This window comes from Phyllobates terribilis, unplaced genomic scaffold (genome assembly GCF_046119375.1).
Source record: "Phyllobates terribilis strain yellow unplaced genomic scaffold, ASM4611937v1 Scaffold_4__5_contigs__length_816908805, whole genome shotgun sequence".
NCBI classification, from domain to species: domain Eukaryota; kingdom Metazoa; phylum Chordata; class Amphibia; order Anura; family Dendrobatidae; genus Phyllobates; species Phyllobates terribilis.
Window position 1 is genome coordinate 55854756 of NW_027362764.1, and position 13776 is coordinate 55868531.

A 13776-nucleotide genomic window follows, 5' to 3' on the forward strand; every position below is an offset into this window, starting at 1 on the left:
GGCTATGGGGAACATAAGAGGGTCTGGATGTGGGGGACATAAGAGGGGCTGGCTGTGGGGGAACATAAGATGGGCTGGCTGTGGGGGACATATGTGGGGTTGGCTATGGGGGACATATGTGGGGATGGCTGTGGAGGACATCATATATTAGAGACGGTGGGGAACATTATCCTGGGAGCTGTGAAGGATGTTATACCTAGGCTGTGGGGTCATCATACTATATACGATATGTGGGGGACATCTTTGTATAGGGGGCTGTGGGTGAGAATCAAACCATATAGGGTGCTGAGGTGGACGTCATCTATAATATAACCGGGGATGTGTGCCTCTGTCTGAAGCCTTTATAGACTGCACATGCGTGATGCGCAGTCTGGCTCCAGACCGAAGCACGCACCCAGCCGTTACAGGTAAGAGGAGTGTATGGGGCTGGAGATCACGGTATGCGTAGACACTGAACACATACTGCAATCTCCGGTGCCATACTTAGATACTTACCTGACCGAGAGAAGCGTTGCCGCAGCTCCTCTCTCTTCGGCGGAGACTGGGGCAGGAGTGAGGCGTCGGATCGGCACATGCGCATAGCGCCATTTTACAGAAGACACATTTGCAGTGTGTCTTCAGCAAAATGGTGCCGGACAGCGCGGTGCTCCGGCGCCGCACTCCTCCCCCGGCCTCCAGCAGAACAGGACACAGCAGCGCTGGAGCACAGAGAAGAAAGGTGAGTATAAGTGTTTATTTTTTTGTATGTGTGTACAGTGTGAAAGGGATGAGGGGGCCACACATACCAGGATTAGGGGGTGAGGGGGCCACATATACCAGGATTGTGGGATGAGGGGTACCACACATACCAGGATTGGGGGGTGAGGGGACCATGCATACCAGGATTGGGGGGTGAGGGGACCATGCATACCAGGATTGGGGGGTGAGGGGACCATGCATACCAGGATGAGGGGTACCATGCATACCAGGATTGGGGGGTGAGGGGACCATGCAGACCAGGATTGGTAGGTGAGGGGACCATGCAGACCAGGATTGGTAGGTGAGGGGACCATGCATACCAGGATTGGGGGGTGAGGGGTGCCATGCATACCAGGATTGGGGGGTGAGGGGTGCCATGCATACCAGAATAGGGATGAGGGGTACCATACATACCAGGATAGGGATGCGGGGCACCACGCATACCAGGATGAGGGATGGGGTGCCACGCATACTAGGATGAGGGATTGGGTGAAATGCATACTAGGTTTCTGGGATGAGGAGGCCATGCATACCAGAATTGGGACGAGGGGCGCCATGCATACCAGGATGAGGGGTACCATACATACCAGGATTGGGGATGAAGGGTCCATGCATGCCAGGATTGGGGATGAGGGGTGCCATGCATACCAGGACAGGGGATGAGGGGTCCCATGTAAACCGGGATTGGGGATGAGGGAGCCATGCATACCAGGATTGGGGATGAGGGAGCCATGCATACCAGGACTGGGGATGAGGGGTGCCATGCATACCAGGATTGGGGATGAGGGGTGCCATGCATACCGGGATTGGGGTTGAGGGGTGTCATGCATATCAGGATTGGGGATGAGGGGTGCCATGCATACCAGGATGTAGGTGAGGGGCCCATGCATACCAGGATGAGGGATACCATGCATACCAGGATAGGGATGAGGGATGGGGTACCATGCATACCAGGATAGGGATGAGGAGTACCACACATACCAGGATTGGGGATGAGGGGTGCCATGCATACCAGGATTGGGGATGAGGAGTGCCATGCATACCAGGTTTGGGGATGAGGGGTGCCATGCATACCAGGTTTGGGGATGAGGGGTGCCATGCATACCAGGATTGGGGATGAGGGGAGCCATGCATACCAGGATTGGGGATGAGGGAGCCATGCATACCGGGATAGGGGTTGAGGGGTGTCATGCATACCAGGATTGGGGATGAGGGGTGCCATGCATACCAGGATGTAGGTGAGGGGCCCATGCATACCAGGATGAGGGATACCATGCATACCAGGATAGGGATGAGGGATGGGGTACCATGCATACCAGGATAGGGATGAGGAGTACCACACATACCAGGATTGGGGGTGAGGGATGCCATGCATTCCAGGATTGGGGATGAGGGGTGCCATGCATACCAGGTTTGGGGATGAGGGGTGCCATGCATACCAGGTTTGGGGATGAGGGGTGCCATGCATACCAGGATTGGGGATGAGGGGAGCCATGCATACCAGGATGTAGGTGAGGGGCCCATGCATACCAGGATGAGGGATACCATGCATACCAGGATAGGGATGAGGGGTGCCATGCATACCAGGATTGGGGATGAGGGGTGCCATGCATACCAGGATTGGGGATGAGGGGTGCCATGCATACCAGGATTGGGGATGAGGGGTGCCATGCATACCAGGTTTGGGGATGAGGGGTGCCATGCATACCAGGATTGGGGATGAGGGGTGCCATGCATACCAGGATTGGGGATGAGGGGTGCCATGCATACCAGGATTGGGGATGAGGGGAGCCATGCATACCAGGATTGGGGATGAGGGAGCCATGCATACCGGGATTGGGGTTGAGGGGTGTCATGCATACCAGGTTTGGGGATGAGGGGTGCCATGCATACCAGGATGTAGGTGAGGGGCCCATGCATACCAGGATGAGGGATACCATGCATACCAGGATAGGGATGAGGGATGGGGTACCATGCATACCAGGATAGGGATGAGGAGTACCACACATACCAGGATTGGGGATGAGGGGTGCCATGCATACCAGGTTTGGGGATGAGGGGTGCCATACATACCAGGTTTGGGGATGAGGGGTGCCATACATACCAGGTTTGGGGATGAGGGGTGCCATGCATACCAGGATTGGGGATGAGGGGAGCCATACATACCAGGATGTAGGTGAGGGGCCCATGCATACCAGGATGAGGGGTGCCATGCATACCAGGATTGGGGATGAGGGGTGCCATGCATACCAGGATTGGGGATGAGGGGTGCCATGCATACCAGGATTGGGGATGAGGGGTGCCATGCATACCAGAATAGGATGGTGGGGACAGGATGGGGGCATACTAGCATGGAAGACCATATACCAATGCTCACCACCCGGGCATAGAACGGGTTCAATAGCTAGTAGTGTATATTGGGGGGATGTTGTGGATATCACACTGTATAGATGGTTGAGGTCACCATCATACCATGTAGGAGAACAGTGTGAGGGGGGTGGACACAGTTTGGAGAGCATAACATGAGTGCATAGTCTGAAAAGGGGCACAGAATGGATATGGAGAGGGGCAGCGTGAAATGGGGTCACAGAATGGAGAGAGGTTAGTATGGGTGGGGAGACAGTGTGGAGATATAAGAGAAAACTAGAGAGGAGATAGCCATGGTATAGGCCGTGGTTCATAAGGGTGTGGCGGTTATAGCTGATATATGCAGACAGTGTGGTGGGTGTAATAAGAATAATAATCTTTTTATTTATATAGCACCAACTTATTTTGCAGCACTTTACAATTCAGACAATTTCCAGACATTATGGCCACTGTCCCCATTGGGGCTCACAATCTAAATTCCCTATCAGTATGTCTTTGGAGTGTGGGAGGAAACCAGAGAACCCAGAGGAAACCCACCCAAACACGGGTAGAACATACAAACTCCTTGCAGATGTTGTCCTTGGCAGGATTTGAACCCAGGACCCCAGCGCTGCAAAGCAACAGTACTAACCACTGAGCCACCATGCTAGCTCATTAAGGCGGACAGTGTGGAGGCCATATACCATAGGAGGCTTATTTAGGTAATAAAATGGACAGATATTTTTTATTCAGAGGGCATTTTAATAACACTGTTATTTTTAAAGGGCACTGAGTCAGGATGTGCTGCACAAGATCAGAGAAGAGGGAATATGGAGAGACAAGATATGGATGTGAAAAGTCATCGTGGCGTCTAGACAAGATGAAAAGAGAGAAAAGAGAAGAAGTCACCTATAAGGTACCTGAATGTTAATGTTTACTTGTTGATACTGACTATGTATCATCAGTACTGTGGTTCCTGCGTGGTCTGCAGTCTCGTAATGGCTGATCACAACAACTCCCAGCATCTCCTCATTATTCTTAAGGACATACTGGGTGTTGTAGTTTCATGAGATAATTTATATGGTCCTGACATAGAAGGATTTAGCTAGTCAGTTTTTAATCACGTGATATCAGAGACTTAATGGAAAAGGGAAGAATTATCTGGCTAGAAGGGGAAAATTAGCAATATTAAGTACACAGTATATTAAGAGGATAACAATTTTGATGGGAGGAGGAGGAAGAGTGCTTCTTTAAAAGCAATCATACAATCATAAGTATCCATATCCCTCTATCTATAATGGAGTCTTTTTAGTTTCCATTAGGGCATCTGCCAAATGATGGACACTTTAATTGAAGCCAAACGGCCCCACTCCCTGTTTAGTCTCACCCCTAAAGTACAGTTGAAACCAGAAGTTTCCATACACTTTATAAAAAGACACATATACATGTTTTTCTCAATATCTGACATGAAATCAGAATAAACCTTTAGGACAATGAAGCATACTGCCAAAATGGTAACAAAGTGGCTTAAGGATAACAAAGTCAATGTTTTGGAGTGGCCATCACAAAGCCATGATCTCAATCCTATTGAAAATTTATGGCAAAGCTGAAAGGGCTGCGAGCAAAGCGACCTACAAACCTGGATCAGTTACACCAGTTTTGTCAGGAGGAATCGGCCCAAATTCCACCAACTATTGTGAGAAGCTTGTGGAAGGATATCCCAGACGTCTGACCCAAGTCATTCAGTTTAAGGGCAATGGTACCAAATACTAATGAAATGTATGGAAACTTTTGACTTTGCAGTAAGTAATAAAAATGCCTTAAAACATTCTCTCTCTCTCATTATTCTGGCATTTGGTAAATATTAAACATTATGGCAATCCTAATTGACCTAAAACAGGAAAGGTTTATTCTGATTTCATGTCAGATATTGAGAAAACCATGCAGATGTGTCTTTTTATATAGTGTATGGAAACTTCTGGTGTCAACTGTACATCACTTTTTTTTTATTTTTGCTGGTGTTTTTTGGTGAAAAATGGGGGGTGGGGTACTTTAGGGGTCCTGTTACCTTAGTCTGTGACCCATTCCTTTACTTGGGTGCCGTTATCTTCATCTGCCTAGGGCACCAAAATACCTTGTCCCGACCCTGATGAGGGGAGAATGGAGGAGAGAGAAGTCAGCAGTGCATCAGTTTTGGGTCCCATCAGAAGGTGAGCAGCTTACTTTTTCTCTGTGTATTGTGTAGCGGGAATTAACAAGGATGCTGTTACTGTATAGAGGCACAAAGTGGGCATTATTACCATGATGGAGGCAAAACTGTATTCTTTGGGGCGACTAAGAGGGTACCACTAATGTAAGGGACACTCGGGGGGCATCATCACTGTGTAGAGGCACTATCGCTGTTCTGTGGGTGCCATTCAGTGTTCTGTGTTGCATAACCAGGATTGGAGAACACTCTGATCCCAATTATTGATGCAGCGGTCCATAGCAACTGTGACATCTAAACGGTCTCTTCGTTGGCAAACTGTAACACAATAATGTGATGCCAATAGGATTTCACAGCTATAGAATGTATATCACCCTAGCACTCCTTTTAGACCCTGCCAGGGGCTGGCAGAATAATACACTGCAATATGGAAGTTTGACAATCAATTTTCAAGTCCCCCAGTGAGACTAAAAAGGATTAAAAAGTCATTGTAAAATATTCGGTCAGGTGACCAAAGAACAGGATGCCATTACTTTCTGTCCCAGGGGAGTGGGCAGTGCTGGGGCGACGGGGTCAGAGCTGATGAATATACCTTATTTTAATATTCTGTAACATCCCCTGCCTCCTGTAAAGAATTAGGCAAAGAATAAAGCGGAGGTTGAGCAGGCGCTGCCCCCCATCTGAAAAAACATTTAAAGCGATCAGATATAGTGGGAGTTTGATGGCTGGATCCCCCCACCAGTCCAGAAAATAGGGCTCTGAAATGCAGTTTCAGAATACAACACCTCCACTCCTTCTGGTAGTCCCATAAAGAATTAATGAAGCGGTGTTCCGGATGCGCCGCCACAACTCCATTGTTACGATACTGGCGTAGCACTGCTGGAATCCAGTGGCCGAAGGAGCACGAGCAGGAAAAGCAAGTGGTAGTAGAAGTTCTTGGAGTTAGCAAAGGAGTTGTAGGAAACAATCCGTAGATAGGTGAGAACAGTCTGGGTAAGACAGTCCAGGAGCTGGAGACTGGAGCTAGACTAACAGCTAGACACAATACTCAAGCAATGAGTGAGAGATCCATGTGGCTTTAAGCAGGCCCAAATAGGAAACAAGATGGATTCCACAGGTTCAGAATCTGCCATCTTAGTAAAGGGCAATTGCAAAACACAGCAGCAGTCTCCAGTGGTAAGGAGTGGGATTGCAGCACAGTTGTTAAGGTGAACAATAGCAGCCACTAGTGGTCAAACTGTAGAAGGAAAAAAGGAATCCTGACTTCCATTCCGACAGCATTTGCAAGCCCCGTTCCTGGGATCAGTGGGGGTCATGGCATTTAGACACCCACCAGTCCTGTGGCTAGGTAATTACATTCAATGTTAGGAATAACCATTTAAGTAAAGCTTCAGATTCTAGACTGTCCAACATGGTCGAACTGGCCATTGGGAAAATCTGGCAAATGCTAGAGAAGAGAAGACGGAGATTGTGGTAGACAGGGCATTGGATTAGGTGAGCGTAAGTTTTGTGGTATTTTTTTGGGGGGGGGGGACTGTGGTAACCATCATACTTTATAGATTGCTATTTGGGGACCAGCATACCTTATGGAGGGTTTTGTGGGAAGCAGTATACTCTATGGGGGGCTGGAGTAGAGTACTGGAGTAGACCTGATATGTGGTCACTGTATGGTGGTGACATCATTAGTCCTAGTACAGTGTTTGTAATTAATGATCAGTGTGGCGGTATTATCACTACTGTATATGCTGGTTATGGTCTGATGATAGTTGTCTGCTATATTGCAGTATTCTTATTAAATCTTATATAGCGGTATTATTGGAAACATAGGTCTAGTAGTAAATCTTGATTCCCTCCAGGCAGGGTAATATTAATAATAGAGACCCCAATCTGAGGATTCGGCCGGGGACAGCATGGACCGGTGCACTTTCATATGCCAGGGATGAATTCCAGTCCAGTCTGTCCTTGCTGTCCACCATCCTGGTTGTTAAAAGCGTTGCTAGCAATGAGCTTAAGCAAAGAGTCATCGAAAAGCCGTTCATCAGGACATGTGGCGGGACACCGACGAATGTTTCTAAGTCCAAGGAGAAAATGAAATCTACACCTACAGGCCGGCATGTGTTCGCAGAATCATGGAGTGTGTAGTCGGCATCCGTGCCAACAAGTGGCAGCTGGTGCGATTCCACGGCAGATGGACTGCGCTCGATAACTATGTTAAGATATATGGAATACGAAGTGGAGGTATGTAGAATTTTTTGCATATAAAATACATTTTTTTTCTAGAATTTGCGAAAAAAAAACAAAAAACATAGAATTATTTGTGAAGCATTGATAATTCTGCCTACCTGAAAATGTAATGAGAAATATAGTGATATAACATCCAGTATGTGGGATGCACAACCTGCAAATATAGGACTCAGAAAACATCAGCCCCATGTAAATAACGACCGGCGCTGACAAATCATCAGCCGGTATTCTATACAATGGCGGTGCCTCATCTGTTACACGCCAGGGTATGGAAGGGTTAAACTCGTGGAGGAGAACACAGACCGATCCATGAGGACTCCTAAAGGAGGAATCACCTTAAAACTGATACAGTTCATTATTGCATTTGTGCCTTTTTTGTGATTTTTTTTTTGTGCATTTCATTTTTGCCTTCTTTTAATTTGAGCTTTATTTAGTCTTCTTTTAATAGTTTGATTGTTTGCTTTTAGGCTCGCCATTGTGGGCGAGGTTTGGTTTTTACAGATATTTACGGTTGATTCACCAGTTTAAACTTTTTAAAAATTCACAAAATATTTGTGCAAATGTGAGTGATTTTATATACGTGAGAAATTTTGCAGAAATTTAGCAACATTTTAGTGGAACATGTGACTTATTGAGCAAAAAATCTGTAAAAAAAAAAAAAAGTTGAAAAGGCAAAAATTTTTAGGTTTTTTTGAGTTTCCGCAAAATTCACAAACTGCGGAAAAGTTTTGAAAACTTTGGTGCAAAAAAAAGGTCATCAAACACCGCAAAACAATAAAAGGAAAAAAAAGTAGCTTGAAAAACTGCAAATGATAAATCAGGCCCTTGCTATATGCCTAGTTTCGGACAAAGGGAAGGGCGCAAAAACAGAATGTACAACTTAATTTATGTAACACCCGCCCAAAATTGGGTATTCTGGGGTCGCTTGAGTCTCTAAGCCCAGTGACTGGCTGCAGCGCTGTGGACGTGACCTCACAGATGCAGCCTGTATACAATCACAGGAGCAGCGGTGGAGATGCAGCACTGGACCTGGGGAGGATGAGGACAAGATGATTTTATTATTTTTGTTACGGCCATGATGAATTTGTAAAATAGGGGAAAACCCCTTTAATAAAGGGAAAGGGGGTCACGTTTTCAAATCAGCAAGTTGCAAAAGTGTCTCTTGCTCTGGAGGACCAAAACTGTCCATTTATTACTCGCACTTACATCGATGAGATCTATGCAATGCCTTATTTCTCCTGTGGTGGCGCTGTGTTCTCTGTCTCCAGTACAGAAGCCTCTGACATAATATCATATATGATAATATAATAATGTCACTGTTCTAGTAGCCGTACACATATGTTACTGTATTGTAGAGACCTCTAGTGGTCATATTGCGCATTGCATCAGTATTTGCTGCAGAGGAAGAAACCAAAATCTTTGCACAAGAGTACTTACATTCGGACAAAATAACTGAAACCATAAGAAGATTCACACGTAGAAGAGTTTTTCCACTGTGGATTTTCTTGTGAATCAGAAGGAAAATCCTTATCTGTTACATGCAGATGCTGCATGCTCTCACTTCTGCACTGATTATTTCCACCATATGTGGATAGGAGTTTGAAAAATTCATCAAAATATCCGGTATATGGACAGCTATTCCTGTCTCAGCCATGAAAAGGCTACTATGAAAATAACCCATTAAGAAGAAAAAAAAATCTACTTGCAGCCACTAGATGGTGCTCACTGCATACTGATTAATACGAGTTCAATAGGAGCAGTGTAAATGTCAATTCAGTGAGCACCCTCTAGTGGCCACTGCAGGCAGAAAATGTTCATTTATAAGAAGTTTTTCCAGACCTGATACTGATGACCTATCTCTAGGACAAATCATCAATGACAGATCGGTAGGCATCCGACTCCGTGAACCCCCACCAATCAGCTAAGTGGAGGGGTAGCAGTGCTCTTGCGAGCACCATAGGTTCTTTATTGTTTACCATACATAATACCGTACGTTATTTATAGAGCTCGTGCAGTTCTCTGCAACCCAGTCCAAATCAAATGAATGGGACTGAGCTGTAATACCAGACACAGCCACTATCAAAAGCATGGCGTAGTTCTTAATATAGAGGCCGCATCTCTCGCCCTACCACTACACCGTCCATAACCCCTTTAGGACGCACCCAATTTTAGTTTTTGCGGTTTCGTTTATTTTTTTCCATTGACATAGCTGTATGAAGGCTTGTTTTTTGCAGGACGAGTTGTAGCTTTGAATGACACCATCCACTGTATTATATAATTTCAAGGGAAATGGGAAAAAGTTAAAAGTTGCAGGGAAAAGAAGCAATTTTGCAAATATTTCTGTATGGGCACAGATAAAGGATCTGGCGCGATTAGGGAAGTGGTTTCGGGTGAAATAAAAATTTCTGTGGCGAACAATGCAGTATTTCAAGGTTGATGGTACTTTCCCTGACTATATACATGGAGTTGAAAGCAAAGAGGCTTGGACAGAGTCTGTGTAAATATAGTATAGGAATAATGCTGAGCAGCAGTTGAAAGCAGCTTCTAAAGGAGCAGGAACTCTATATCGAAACAGCACTGAAGCAGGAAAGAAGAAAAAAAAAGAAGGTAATGAAGTATGTTATAAAAATTCATAACTTTGTAATACCTGTAAAATAACTAAAAAAAAGTTTTAAAAAAGTTTAGCTACTCTTTAAAGGCAACCTGTCCCCTCGGAAAATGATATTTACCTGCAGATATACGTTTAATCTCCAGGCAAATAGTGTGATAATGCCGCCTGGCTGCCTTACTAAAAGTGCGACTACCGGGAAAAAATGACATTTTCCTCCCGGTATCTGCCAGCCTTCAGTCATAGGGGCGGGGCACGGAGCAGCTACAGTCACTGCTCACTATACTGGGAGTGGCGGTTGTAATCACTCCCCAACATCTTTATTGACAGCTGGTTGTGCAGCTCAATGTGCAGAGCGAGCTGTCGATTAAAGTGCCGGGGCGAGCTTACAGCCGCCGAGCAGTGACGGTAGCCGCTCTGTGCACATCCCCATGACTGAAAGCCGGTGGCTACCGGAGGAAATAAGTTCATTTTTCCCTATAGCTGCACTTTTAGTAAGATGGCCAAGCAGCATTTTAATGCCATTTACCTGCAAATTAACCCCATATTTGCAGTTAGAGTTTTCTGAGATGACACATTCCCTTTAAGGTATTTTCTGCTCCAGGTGTCTTAACCTGCCGCACCCCCTCTAGTGCTTTGGTAATATTATGGAAAAAGAGCATGGCCTGTAAAAGGTGCATCACTTATGGCTAAATACTTTCTATAGGGTACATATGGAGGTGCAGGCTATCTGTGCGGGTACATATGGGGGTGCAAGCTATATGTTGGGGTACATATGGGGTGCCAGCTATCTGTGGGGGTGCAGGCTATATGTGGGGGTACATATGGGGGTGAAGCAGGCCCAGGCAAGTGCCGGGGCCCTGAGCAGGCTTGGGGGCCAACTCACCATCGGGCTCCCAAGCGCGCTTTGCTTTCCCTTGAGAAAGCAAAGCACAGGCAACGCGAAACGTGCATTGGGAAGACGCCAATCCACCCCAGCTACCGGTCTGAGGGTCTTTGGGACACTACAATTAGGGTAAGTGGTCTTAGGCTTTGTGGTACAATACTCTGGTACTTATATATGTGTTGATGGTGGTCCTGGGAGTTTATATTTTAGCAGCCCACTGTGTGCTTATACTCCTATTACTTGCTTTATATACACTACCTGGATTAAAATGTTATGATTAGCCTTAAATATTCCGCTTTTCCCGGCCCATACCTAGTATACAATCAGAGATAACCTCTGACCAGTTTTTTTGGTCTGTTTTTTTTTTCCCTGACACTGCTCTTTATGCACACTGCTTTTACCCATATTGTCTTCTTGCTAATATGTATACATGTGTATTTAATAAAGATTTTGTTATATTTTTGTACAAGAAACTCCTAGTTTCTCTGTTGTTTTTTTTTCATGTTTTTGGAGTTACATGGGCACACTCTTACTTATGCATGCTGTTGTGCCCTAGTCTAATATGATCTTGGGAAACCTTTATATAACTGTATGGAGGACTATGTAGTGCCCATAATACTGTATGGAGGACTATGTGGGGCCTATAATACTGTATGGAGGACTATGTAGTGCCCATAATACTGTATGGAGGACTATATGGGGCCATTATTCTGTATGAAGGACTGTGTGGGGCCATTATTCTGTATGGAGGACTATGTGGGGCCCATTATACTGTATGGAGGACTATGTGGGGCCCATAATACTGTATGGAGGACTATGTGGGCCCATAATACTGTATGGAGGACTATGTGGGGCCCATAATACTGTATGGAGGACTATGTGGGGCCCATTATTCTGTATGGAGGACTATGTGGGGCCTATAATACTGTATGGAGGACTATGTGGGGCCCATAATACTGTAAGGAGGACTATGTGGGCCCATAATACTGTATGGAGGACTATGTGGTGCCCATAATACTGTATGGAGGACTATGTGGTGCCCATAATACTGTATGGAGGACTCTGTGGGGCCCATAATACTGTATGGAGGACTATGTGGGGCCCATAATACTGTATGGAGGACTATGTGGTGCCTATAATACTGTATGGAGGACTATGTGGTGCCTATAATACTGTATGGAGGACTATGCGTGCCCATAATACTGTATGGAGGACTCTGTGGTGCCCATAATACTGTATGGAGGACTATGTGGTGCCCATAATACTGTATGGAGGACTATGTGGTGCCCATAATACTGTATGGAGGACTATGTGGTGCCCATAATACTGTATGGAGGACTATGTGGTGCCCATAATACTGTATGGAGGACTAAGTGGTGACCATAATACTGTATGGAGGACTATGTGGTGCCCATAATACTGTATGGAGGACTATGTGGTGCCCATAATACTGTATGGAGGACTATGTGGGGCCCATAATACTGTATGGAGGACTATGTGGGGCCCATAATACTGTATAAAGGAGTATGTGGTGCCCATAATACTGTATGGAGGACTATATTGTCCGGTCTGCACTGTGCACTGTGAGGATTCGCCGGTTTCTGAGCTATTTTGGAATTTACAATAGATATCACCCATGTAATGTAAGAAGTGAAATCTTTGCATTGTACTATATATATATATTTCTCTGCGGTATCTGTGCATCATGAATCGTGGTATGTGTTAAAGGGGCCACTGAGACTCTTTCGCCCAGGGCCCACAAAAGCCTGGAGCCGGCCCTGGTGTGAAGGCTATATCTGGGGGTAAAGGCTATTTGTGGGGGCAAATATGGGGTGCATGCTATATGTGGGGATACATATCAGGGTGAAGGCTACATATGGGGGTTCAAGCAATATGTGAGGGTACATATAAGAGTGAAGGCTATATATGGGGGTCCAAGCTATCTGTGGGGGTACATATGGGGTGCAGGCTATATGCGTGGGTTCATATAAGGGTGAATGCTACATATGGGGGTTTGGGCTATATGTGAGGGTACATATAAGAGTGAAGGCTATATATGGAGGTCCAAGCTATCTGTGGGGGTACATATGGGGGTGCAGGCTATATGTGAGGGTACATATAAGGGTGAAGGCTATTTATGAGAGTGCAGGCTATATGTGGGGGTACATATGGGGATGAAGACTATATGTGAGGTTACATATGAGGGCAGTGGTGTACCGCCAATGGCGGCAGACCACGCGACTGCTATGGGGCCCGTGACGCGAGGAGGCTGATGGGGCTGGTGAGAGCAATGATAGGGATGGTGGGGCTGGGGAGAGCAATGATGGGGCTGATGGGGTTGGGGAAAGCAATGATGGGGATGGTGGGACTGGGGAGAGCAATGATGGGGATGGTGGCAATGGGTAGAGCAATTATGGGGATGGTGGCAATGGGTAGAGCAATTATGGGGATGGTGAGGCTGAGGAGGTCAATGATGGGGGTGATGGAGCTGGGGAGAACAATGATGGGGATGGTGGGGCTGGGGAAAGCAATGATGGGGCTGGGGAGAGCAATGATGGGGATGGTGGGGCTGGGGAGAGCAATGATGGGGATGGTGGGGCTGGGGAAAGCAATGATGGGGATGGTGGGGCTGGGGAGAGCAATGATGGGGATGGTGGCAATGGGGAGAGCAATGATGGGGCTGGAGAGAGCAATGATGGGGGTGCTGGGAGAGAGCAATGATGGGGGTTTCACTTTGCTTGTACTGCA